Source organism: Aphelocoma coerulescens, chromosome 4 (assembly GCF_041296385.1).
Source record: "Aphelocoma coerulescens isolate FSJ_1873_10779 chromosome 4, UR_Acoe_1.0, whole genome shotgun sequence".
Lineage (NCBI taxonomy): Eukaryota > Metazoa > Chordata > Aves > Passeriformes > Corvidae > Aphelocoma > Aphelocoma coerulescens.
In genome coordinates this window covers 67259896-67269345 of record NC_091017.1, presented here as the reverse complement: position 1 = coordinate 67269345, position 9450 = coordinate 67259896, and the positions used below count along the sequence as shown (strand labels likewise).

The 9450-nt window shown below is 36.9% G+C and overlaps 1 long non-coding RNA gene across 1 annotated transcript; it reads left to right on the top strand.

The window, feature by feature from the left end:
* The first annotated feature begins 496 nt into the window (after positions 1–496).
* LOC138109141 (uncharacterized) lies at positions 497–8803 on the top strand. The gene is made up of 3 exons (XR_011150304.1): positions 497–572; positions 6455–6563; positions 8303–8803. It is a non-coding gene; the product is annotated as an uncharacterized lncRNA (long non-coding RNA).
* The last annotated feature ends 647 nt before the right edge of the window (positions 8804–9450 follow it).

Sequence of the window (9450 nt, the reverse complement as noted above, 5' to 3'; positions counted from 1 at the left end):
TAAAGATTAGATAAGGCTTGGATAAGATATCCATAGACACTTAGGATTCCTCCCCACCCCTATATGTTATTTTCCTATGTGTTTTGATTAGAAATGAACAACAAAAAATTGTGCAAGAAAATTCTTGGAAGAGGGGAAAAATATTGCAAGACCTTGGGAAAGAGAGAAATACTGTCATACATCCACAAAACATTCTGGAACCTGAGAGGTGGCATGTTCAGGATGGCAGTGCACCCCTGCCGTGTTCACTGCATTGTGCACACAGGCAGCCAGTCTGACATGTGGCTGGCTATGAATCTGTGAATGCTACATGTTCTGGGCTCCTCAAGTTATTGAAATTTTTCCACTATTAATTTGTTGATCTGGCTTAAGCTAGGGCTGTGTAAAGGAAACCAGGATACAGCAATAGTTTCACACCAAGAGTCTTGTCAACAAACATCGTGAACAGATAAATGTTGGCAGATTTCAACCTGCAGCCTCAAATAACACCTTCACATTTGGGAGCTGGGCAGAATGGAGGCATTTTAGAGCCATTTTTAGCTGGATAAAAGCTGAAAACTGTATAAAGAGTTGTGAGTATTTTTAAAATTAATTTATTTCTCCAGAAATGTACTTATTGATGAAAGTAAGTTGTTACAGTTGCAGCACTATTTGGTGGGATGAGATATCAGAGAGAGAAGCCTGCAGGAAGAATTTCCTGGGGCTGGGTAGCCTCTCCTAGAACAGAAGAGGGAAAGATGTCTGGTAAAAAATATGTTTTGTAATTTCAGAACATAGTTACTAGCCATTTTTTTAGTTAAAAAATGGTTTATGATTAGGAGAATATTTTATAACTGCTTGCCAAATTAATTGCCCCAAGAGAAAGCAAGCTGCGGATTTGGTGAGGTAGATCATAGCTGATTCAGCACAGACTGCAGCTTAGGTCCAACTATAAAAGCAGGAAAAAGGAATCACCTTGACTGTCACATGCTATTTGAGCTCATTGTTCTGAACAACTATACTTTGAAAAACCAATCAGCCTGAGGAAACATTTCTGATACTTTAAACAGACATAAGGTTAACACATGAAGTATTTTAAATGACCCCAAGATTCTTTTCTCCTTGTTTTGAACAGAACATTCTCTGGCAGGAAGGCTCTCAGAAGGCTTAGAAGTTATTAAAACCTTTTTTAATATTAAACACAATTTAGTAATAATAAAAGTCAGGATTTTTCACAGTAAAATAACTTAGTATCATTCAGTATTTACAGATGAAACTGAAAGGGCACAAGAATAATGTCCGCATTTTCAGACTCTTTAAAAGAATTTCTAAGTAACTTGAGAGCTGCAAAATTTGATTTCAGCTCAATAGGCTGATTTCTAAAACTGAACAAAAGTTCTTAGCTTGAGGTGCCAGATGTTGGTACAAGAAAATTATTAATACTTCAACTGTTGGCTCCTAATTAAATTGATTCACAGTGGTACAAACTATTTGAAAACAATAGTCCAGTAAATGAAAAATAAAACCAGTATTAGCTCTTTCTTGCTTGCTTGCTTGCTTTCTTTCTACTAAGTGTTACATCAGTAACTGAGTAACCTCTTTAGAACAATGGTGAATTCTGGATAATGATAGCAGAAGTTAAAGGAAAAAGGACTTCAATTTTTCATTCATTAATGACTTAAATGTATAAACACGGAATCATAAACATCAACATGAAATAAGAAACAGTAAGGCTAGCAATAGCAAAAATGTGAGGTTCAGGGCAGCAGAATCTGATCTGTGAGTTAAATAAATCATTATAGCCCTACTTTTGCCATTAAATTTAGCTATGACTGCCTATGACAAAGCTGAGCTTCTCATAATTGGAAGGTGTTCTACTTTAATGAAATGAAAACAGCACTGCACAACCATGGCACAACAGCAAGCTGCTGGTAAGACATCCTTACAGTCCTGTTTTGTGTAGCACTTGTCTGAGGACTGAGGAAGAAACATTCCCTGCATTTTCATGTGAAGCGCAGCATCAGCAGAATAGTTCTGGAACCACAGGGTGTTCTCTAGTACCTACTGCCGTGGGACACAGGAATTTTATGTTATTTTAGTAACTTTAATGTTATTCCTAAGAAATGAATGTATTTAGTTCTTGAAAAATATCTTCCCCTGAATAGTTTACCAGAGAATGTTGCTCAATCGTCAGAAAGCTCTTTCTAAAATTGTCCCAAAGGCTAAACACAAAAAGTAATTTTTTTTGTTTTAAATGTTCAGGGCCAGAGATCTATACATGAATGTTTCTGTTCTGGCACAGGATTTCATGGTTTCATTCCACTGAAGATACGGAAAGAGCTATTGCCTTTTGAATTAGTGTGCTTCACTAGATCTATACTACAGATGCTCTTTAATCCATACCCCTCAATGTTATTATCCATCTTCCAAATCCTTTCTTTTTTTTTACTCTCAAATAGAAGTGCTATGTTCAGTCAGCCTATTTCCAGTATACCAAGTTATAGCACCAAATGTATCTTTACACTTTAAAATTCCTCTCTATAGAGAAAAAGATTCATAATTGCAGATTCTGTTTTGTAAGCATTAATTTGCCTTTTACATGTTTTTACATGTTTTTAATATGCATGTCCAAAAGCTTGCTAGTAATACTTTCCAGATAGATTCAGCATTGGAATAGAAAGTTACACAGTTGGTTTGATAGCCCACATTCCAAAGCTGTAAAAAAACACCTGCAAAAACACTTATTGCCACTTAGGAAGCCTGGAATCTAGAATTGACATGCACTGCCATTTTCATTCTCTTTTCTTTAAGCATGTCAATTTTAAAAATACTTCCTTTAATAATTTCTTTGTTAAATTTTTACTCATGCAGTTACAATTTTCTGGATTTGAAGACATAGAATATTGAAGATTTGATATATATCCAGCAGTGATGGGAAAGAATCAGTATTATAATGCAATGGTTCTTTTAACAATGAACAGAGATACATCTTTATGTTTTAAAGGAATCATGCCAGTATACCTAGAGATATTATAAAAATGCCAGAATTAAAACAAATTCTGGTGATAATAATCAAATCTTAAAAACTGAAGTGTTACAAAAGAAGAGTAAAAGCTTACACTTGGGGAGAATAACCACACTAACCAGTACAGTCTAGAGGTCACCCAGCTGAAAAGCAGATTTACAGCATAAGGTCTGGAGACTCTGGTGGGCAACAAGACTGTGAATGGCCATGTAGGCAGGACCAGAGCATCTCTCAGATGAGGAGAGGCTGAGAGAACTGAAGCTGTTTAGTCTGGAGAAGAGAAGGCGATCTTACCAGTGTTTATAAATATCTGATGAAAGGATGTAAAGAACCCAGACTCTTCACAGTGGTGTTCAAGAGGCAACAGGCACAAACTGAAACACAGCAGGTTCCTCCTGGAAGTCTCTCAACTATTTTAGGTTGCTGAATTTAGCTGGTGCACATTCATTGATTCTACTGAAAACAATGGGTCTAAATGCCAACAACTTGATGTCCATGGATAGATGTAATGCACAGAGCAGATGTTATGGATATGACTGCATGAAATGCACTGCCAAGTTAGGTTTATTAGGTTACATAAAGTAGAAAATAATCACTTAAATGTTATCAGAAAAGTTCTCTAAAGTTCTCCTTTCTTACAAGGTGCTCTTTTGCAGAGACCTTTTTGAAGAGACATTAAAAAAACCAAACACAAATTCAAAACCAGCATGACTGTTTATGTGTCCAATAAATAGGTCATTGTTTCATTCCCCTGCTTAGATGAAAAAGATACAGAATGGTGAAGACCAGAAGTATTTTGTAAAGCTAGAAGCTAATATCCACTAAATAATAAGTAATTCAGACCCATGATTTGCTGAAAGAGGAAAATTGGCACCAAGGGTTATAGAGAGACTACTTTTAAAACTTTCAGCAAATCCTGATCTCACAGATAAGAAGGATTTTTTATGTGATGGAGTTCTGCAAATGCATTTAATACAGGTGCATATGCTCAGTAAGTCCATTTCATAGACATGCATACACAGCACCCCTTTCATCTTACTTTCCAGCCTCCAATACCCTCAGAGGATGAAAGACGACAAACTGTGTTTAACTTCAAGCCCCCATAGCTCTGTTAAAAAGGAACTTTGTTTCTAGAGATATACCATTCACTATTTTCTCTTTGGAGTTCTGCATGCCAGTATTAAGGGAGTTACTTGAGAATTTCAGTTTGAGCAGCTTTCTTCTGTAATAATGTTTCTTTCTTCATAATAAGACGACCAGGATTGTCTTCTCATCTACCAAGCATTGCATGTAACATCTCTAATCTGAACATAAACATACTCCAAGTAGGGTTGAAATCAGCTACAAATAGAAGATGGATCATCAGAAGCCAACAGATCTTGACTCAAATGCTTCCTCCTGGACACAGGAAATCCTGGCAGTTACCTGAATGTGTGGTGCAGGTTTCTACCTGAGACACAGGAACAGAGAACAATGTGAGGGAAAAATGAATTACTACAATAAAGAAGAGCAGCCAGGAAACTCATACTGCTTTTAAGTGGGACAGAGGACTGAGCTCAATAAGGCACAACAGCTGCATCTCATCCATGAAAGGGCATGGGCTTTCTTGGGAAAGCCTGGGATCAGGACTGAATTTCTGCCTTGACTCAGGCCACACATTTGCTGTTTTCTATAGCTCTGTTTCTTTACCTGCAAGAGGTAAACTGCCCTTCTGAAGGACCTTACAAATTGTTAAGTAAGTCAAAGATTTAGCAAAAGTTACCATTGCTTATTAGGAAAAGTGATACATTTGAAGAAAAGGCCATCCAAGCTTGGGGGCACACAAACACTTCAGGTATTATGAAACATTACTAAATTTGTAACATATTAAACACTAATAAAAACCCATCTAAAAACTTGACCTCATGTTCTTATTTAAGCTTAGTTGCTTGTACTTACACCTGTCCCCATTTAGATTGTTCATAGGAAGAACACAGAATTTAACATTAAAGGCTACAGTAATATTTTTTCTATCTCCTCCTCCCCCCCCCCCAAAAAAAAAAAAAAGCCACCAAAACCCTCCAAACCAAACTTCTATGCAGAACAGTATCTGGCTTTTCGTACAGACCATTTATTACTCTCCACTGATAAAGGCATTTATAATGCACTTGCATCAGTCACAGGTACAGCAAGAGATACACTTCTGGGATAAACTTCCTAGAAATACTGCTCTTGATGAACAAATAAATCATGTCATTCTTGCTTTCATAAAAAGGAATAGTACCATATTTTCATATGACATATGACAAAATCTGCTGTTCCCTGTTTGCATTTCCCTGTTTTCCCCAATACACTAATCAGAAGATACTATTATATTCTGTATTGAATTTAGAATTCATAGGTACATTTCACTGAAGGAGATAACCTAGTTTTCTGAATGGAAATAGAATTTATCAACACAGTTTAAAACAGACAAAATACGACATTTCACACATCTCACTACTGAGGATTGTCTTCAGTCAGTCTCCTGCTGACTTTGTTAACTTCAAAGAAAACTATTGAAAAAAATCACTTGAAAAATCACAGTACTTGAAGAGATTAAAACCCATTTCTCTACTACTTTTTTCCCTATCCTAATTCAGGATCCACTTTACTGTAATTGAGCTGGGAAAGATTAAATAAAATGACTCCTGACATTCAAAGACAGTCTGCTACAATTCTTCATTTATTTTACCATTAAAATGATTCAAATAGATTGGAAAAGAAAACCTAAACCACCCAAGAATTTAATACAGTATGTTACATTTTATAGACCTAATCTCTGATCTAGGATAGGTCAATAACAAGATGGATCAAGAAGCCAAAGAAGGATGAAGAATAACTGGCTGTGTACTAGTACATTGGAGATTACAGTAGATTAAAAAATGATAAATCAGGAGTGTCATTCTATTTCAGATAAAAGCAAGTGCCATTGTGGCATGTAAGGAATACAGGAGTAATCCCTTCACTACTCAGGATTGTAAGGCCAAAGCTGTCACACTTCAAAATCCAGGTCTATACTTTGGAAAGAGGCAAATCACATGGGATAAAGTCTAGCAGAGAGCAGTGAGTCAAAAACTTAGATGGAATTTAGGAAAAAAGGTGGGAAAATTAGTCTTTCAGCCTTGGAAAAAAAGATACTTCAAAATATGCAAAATCTTCTGCAAAGAGAATGTTTTTAGTACTCAAAGGGGTTAGAACAGGAAATAATAAATTGCAGCATATGAGATTTAGATTAGATATTAAAACTTTATGAGAACAGGCCATCTGTGCAACCACCATCAGAGGGTTTTTTTAAGAGGAAGCAATACGAACTGCTATAAGGGATATCCAGGTATTAGGAATAATGCTACAGAGAACAAGGTAGTTCAGATAATGTATCAACATTTCATTCAACTTTGAGATTTTTATCAACATTTCTTTATTCTTCAGGTTAACACACCTTGTGAATCACTCTGCTTTTAAAGAAGGTTTGAGGATCTTCAGAACATTGATAAGTACTCAATTCCAATTGCATGTTGCAATATATCACTTTTTAAAGGTATGATATTTAGAATATAACCTTATTCCTACCTCTGTTAATCTCACTAAGATTAGTGAAAAAAACCTACAAAAGTTTTTCTGCTGGACACAGCTGAGGCCACTGATCAGAGACTTATTTTAGTAAGAGCTAAGTTTAGATATCCAATCAGCATAATGCTCTGCTAACACAATGTTTGACAATATTCACAGTTAGCAATTTTAAAGCTGGTAATACATCTGCCTTTTATTTTTTGTGATTTTGTTGACATACTTATGTGAACCATTGCATTAATTAAACTTCATGCAATAGAGATCTGCTCTTTACACATGATCAAGGTGTCATCTGGTTTTAAGATAAAACTTTCAACAGCAGAGTGGGAAGAAGAAACAAATCTTCAAGAAGCTCTTGAGGCACAGAATAAAAAAATAGGGACCAATTTAATTCTTGAGTTAGACTCCCTTTAGTTGTTTAACCAGGCATTTTAGTGGAGTGAGAGGGGGAAGGGAAGGTTTTTTTTTAACTTGTGTGTTATGGTTTCACCACAGCCAGCAACCAACCCCCAGGCAGCTGCTCGCTCACTCCCCCACCAACAGGATCAGGGAGAGAATTGGAAAGGTAAAAGCTGGAAAACTCATGGGTTGAGATAAAGACAGTGTAACAGGGAAAACAAAAGCCACACACACAAGCAAAGCAAAACAAAGAATTAATTCACTGCTTCCCATGGGCTCAGCCATCTCCAGTACAGCAGGACCCATCATGGTAATGGTGATTTGGGAAGACAAACAAAGACAAACAAAGGCAAACATCATCACTCCAAATGTCCCCCTTTTCCTACATCTTCCTCCCCACACTTCATATAAAGAGCATGATGACACATGGTCTGGAATATCCCACTGGTCAGTTTGGGTCACTTGTCCTGGCTGTGTCTCCTCCAGCCTCCCATGCACCTCCAACTTCCCTGCCAGAGTGCAGTATGAAAAGCAGAAGAGGCCCTGGCTCTGTGTAAGCCCTGCTCAGAATAACAAAAACATCTCTATATTATCAACCCCGTGTTCAGCACAAATCCAAAACACAGCCCCATACCAGCCACTGTGAAGAAAGTTAACTCTACCCCAGCCAAAACCAGCACATCTGTCAAGATTAAAAACATTATTTCATTAAAATGCAATTTGAAGTTCACAAAATTTTTTAGGCTATGAATTTTTAACTCACCTAAAATCCTTCCCTTGGGCCATTCTCAAAGTCTTTAGGATGTGCTATGGTTTTTTATGGTTAGGGCCTAAGCCACTTGAAATGATTCATAAAAGAACACAGTCTAATAGGGAAAGTAACCTAAATAATTCAATACTGTTATACCCTTTGATAGGTACATGAGGAACAGAAAATGCCTTTGGAGGTTTTGTTTCATTTTCACTTTAGGCAAGAGAACATTTCTTTTTTGAAGGAGAGAAATACTTTGCCTTACACTATCTCACATCTGGCACCACAAAGAGTTTCATACACACCATGCCTGACTCATTCCATGTGAGCAAGAAAGGCTTCTGTGGGAGATAGGCAGGCTAAATTCCAAATGCAGTTGTACTGACAGCATAAATAATTAAATAAATAAATAAAAGCTAGGGAAATAATGCAGAAATTCTGTGCATTTTCAGGGTGCTTTAAAAGCTCTACCTGGTTTACCAGATTGAACACATTTCATACGCTGAGCTCTGGGGTATCAACAAACAGTGTTCTCTTTGCTTCCTTTTGCCCTGCAGCCTCCTTAGATGAGCTTTGGGAAATTGGAAAGACTGCACAGAGAGAGAATTAATTTGCACACAGGATCTGCAGCCTAAATTTGTCATCTTGGCAGCCCTCTCTTTTTGAAGCAAATCATGAATCATCACCAAAGGAAGAGCCACAGAGGAAAAAGTCCATGTTTTACAAAGTGCTGGGGCTAGAGCCAGCCCTTGAGAGCCTTCATGGAGACTGACCAAGCTGCCTCTGGAAGCAGCAGAGCCATGAACCTGCTGGGCTGGGAACAACCAGCTCATACCGTGTGAGCTGAGGGATCTCAGCTGTTCGGTCACCTCTATTGCTGACTACCCTTTCCTCCATCATGCATCCTGTGTATCTTCTCACAGCCTAATTTACTGATACCTGCTACTATGATGTTCCCCCTCGATCTGGTTGAATACACTACTACATTACTGTGGCTAGACAACAACAGACTGAACCTTTTTCAAACTGTTGTATGTATAATACCATCTTATGCAAATACTCACAACATTTTCATAGTGTTACTCTTTAGCTGAGCCTGCAATTACACAGTTTAATTAAATTTTGTTTGACATGCATCCCTCTTTTTCCTTAGTCTTTATTTGCAGTCTTTATTTGTGACTCCACCCTCCCTCACAAAATCATACTGGCAATCTCCACTAGTATATATTGTAGTTGGACTAGAGAGTTGGTGTAGGTCCCTTCCAACTGAACTGTTCTATTCTATTCTCAAAGTTGTTTTTCTAAAGAAAAGAGGGGGCCATAAGAAAATACAAGTGCACTCCATGTTACTTGGACAGAAGTCTATGTTTACACACTCTTAATTACTCAAGTTGTTACTGAACTCTGAGCAGTGTACTTTAAGGCAATAATCAATTTGGTACCTTTCCTAAGGACAAACATTGTAAAGACAGAGCTAATGTCTTTATTCTTCTAAACTTTCTGCTTATTGCAGCCTGTTTTATTGAATTTAGGTGAAATTGCCTTTAAGTGGTATAAGGAGACCAAGGTTATATGTCTAATTAAAATAATTTTTTTCTTACCATAATATTAATTATCTGTGATGCAATTAATTTTTAAACTTGAGAAATATTTTCATTTTTCTTTGTTGCACATTAAGCTGTCACTTAACAGAAATTAAACATAC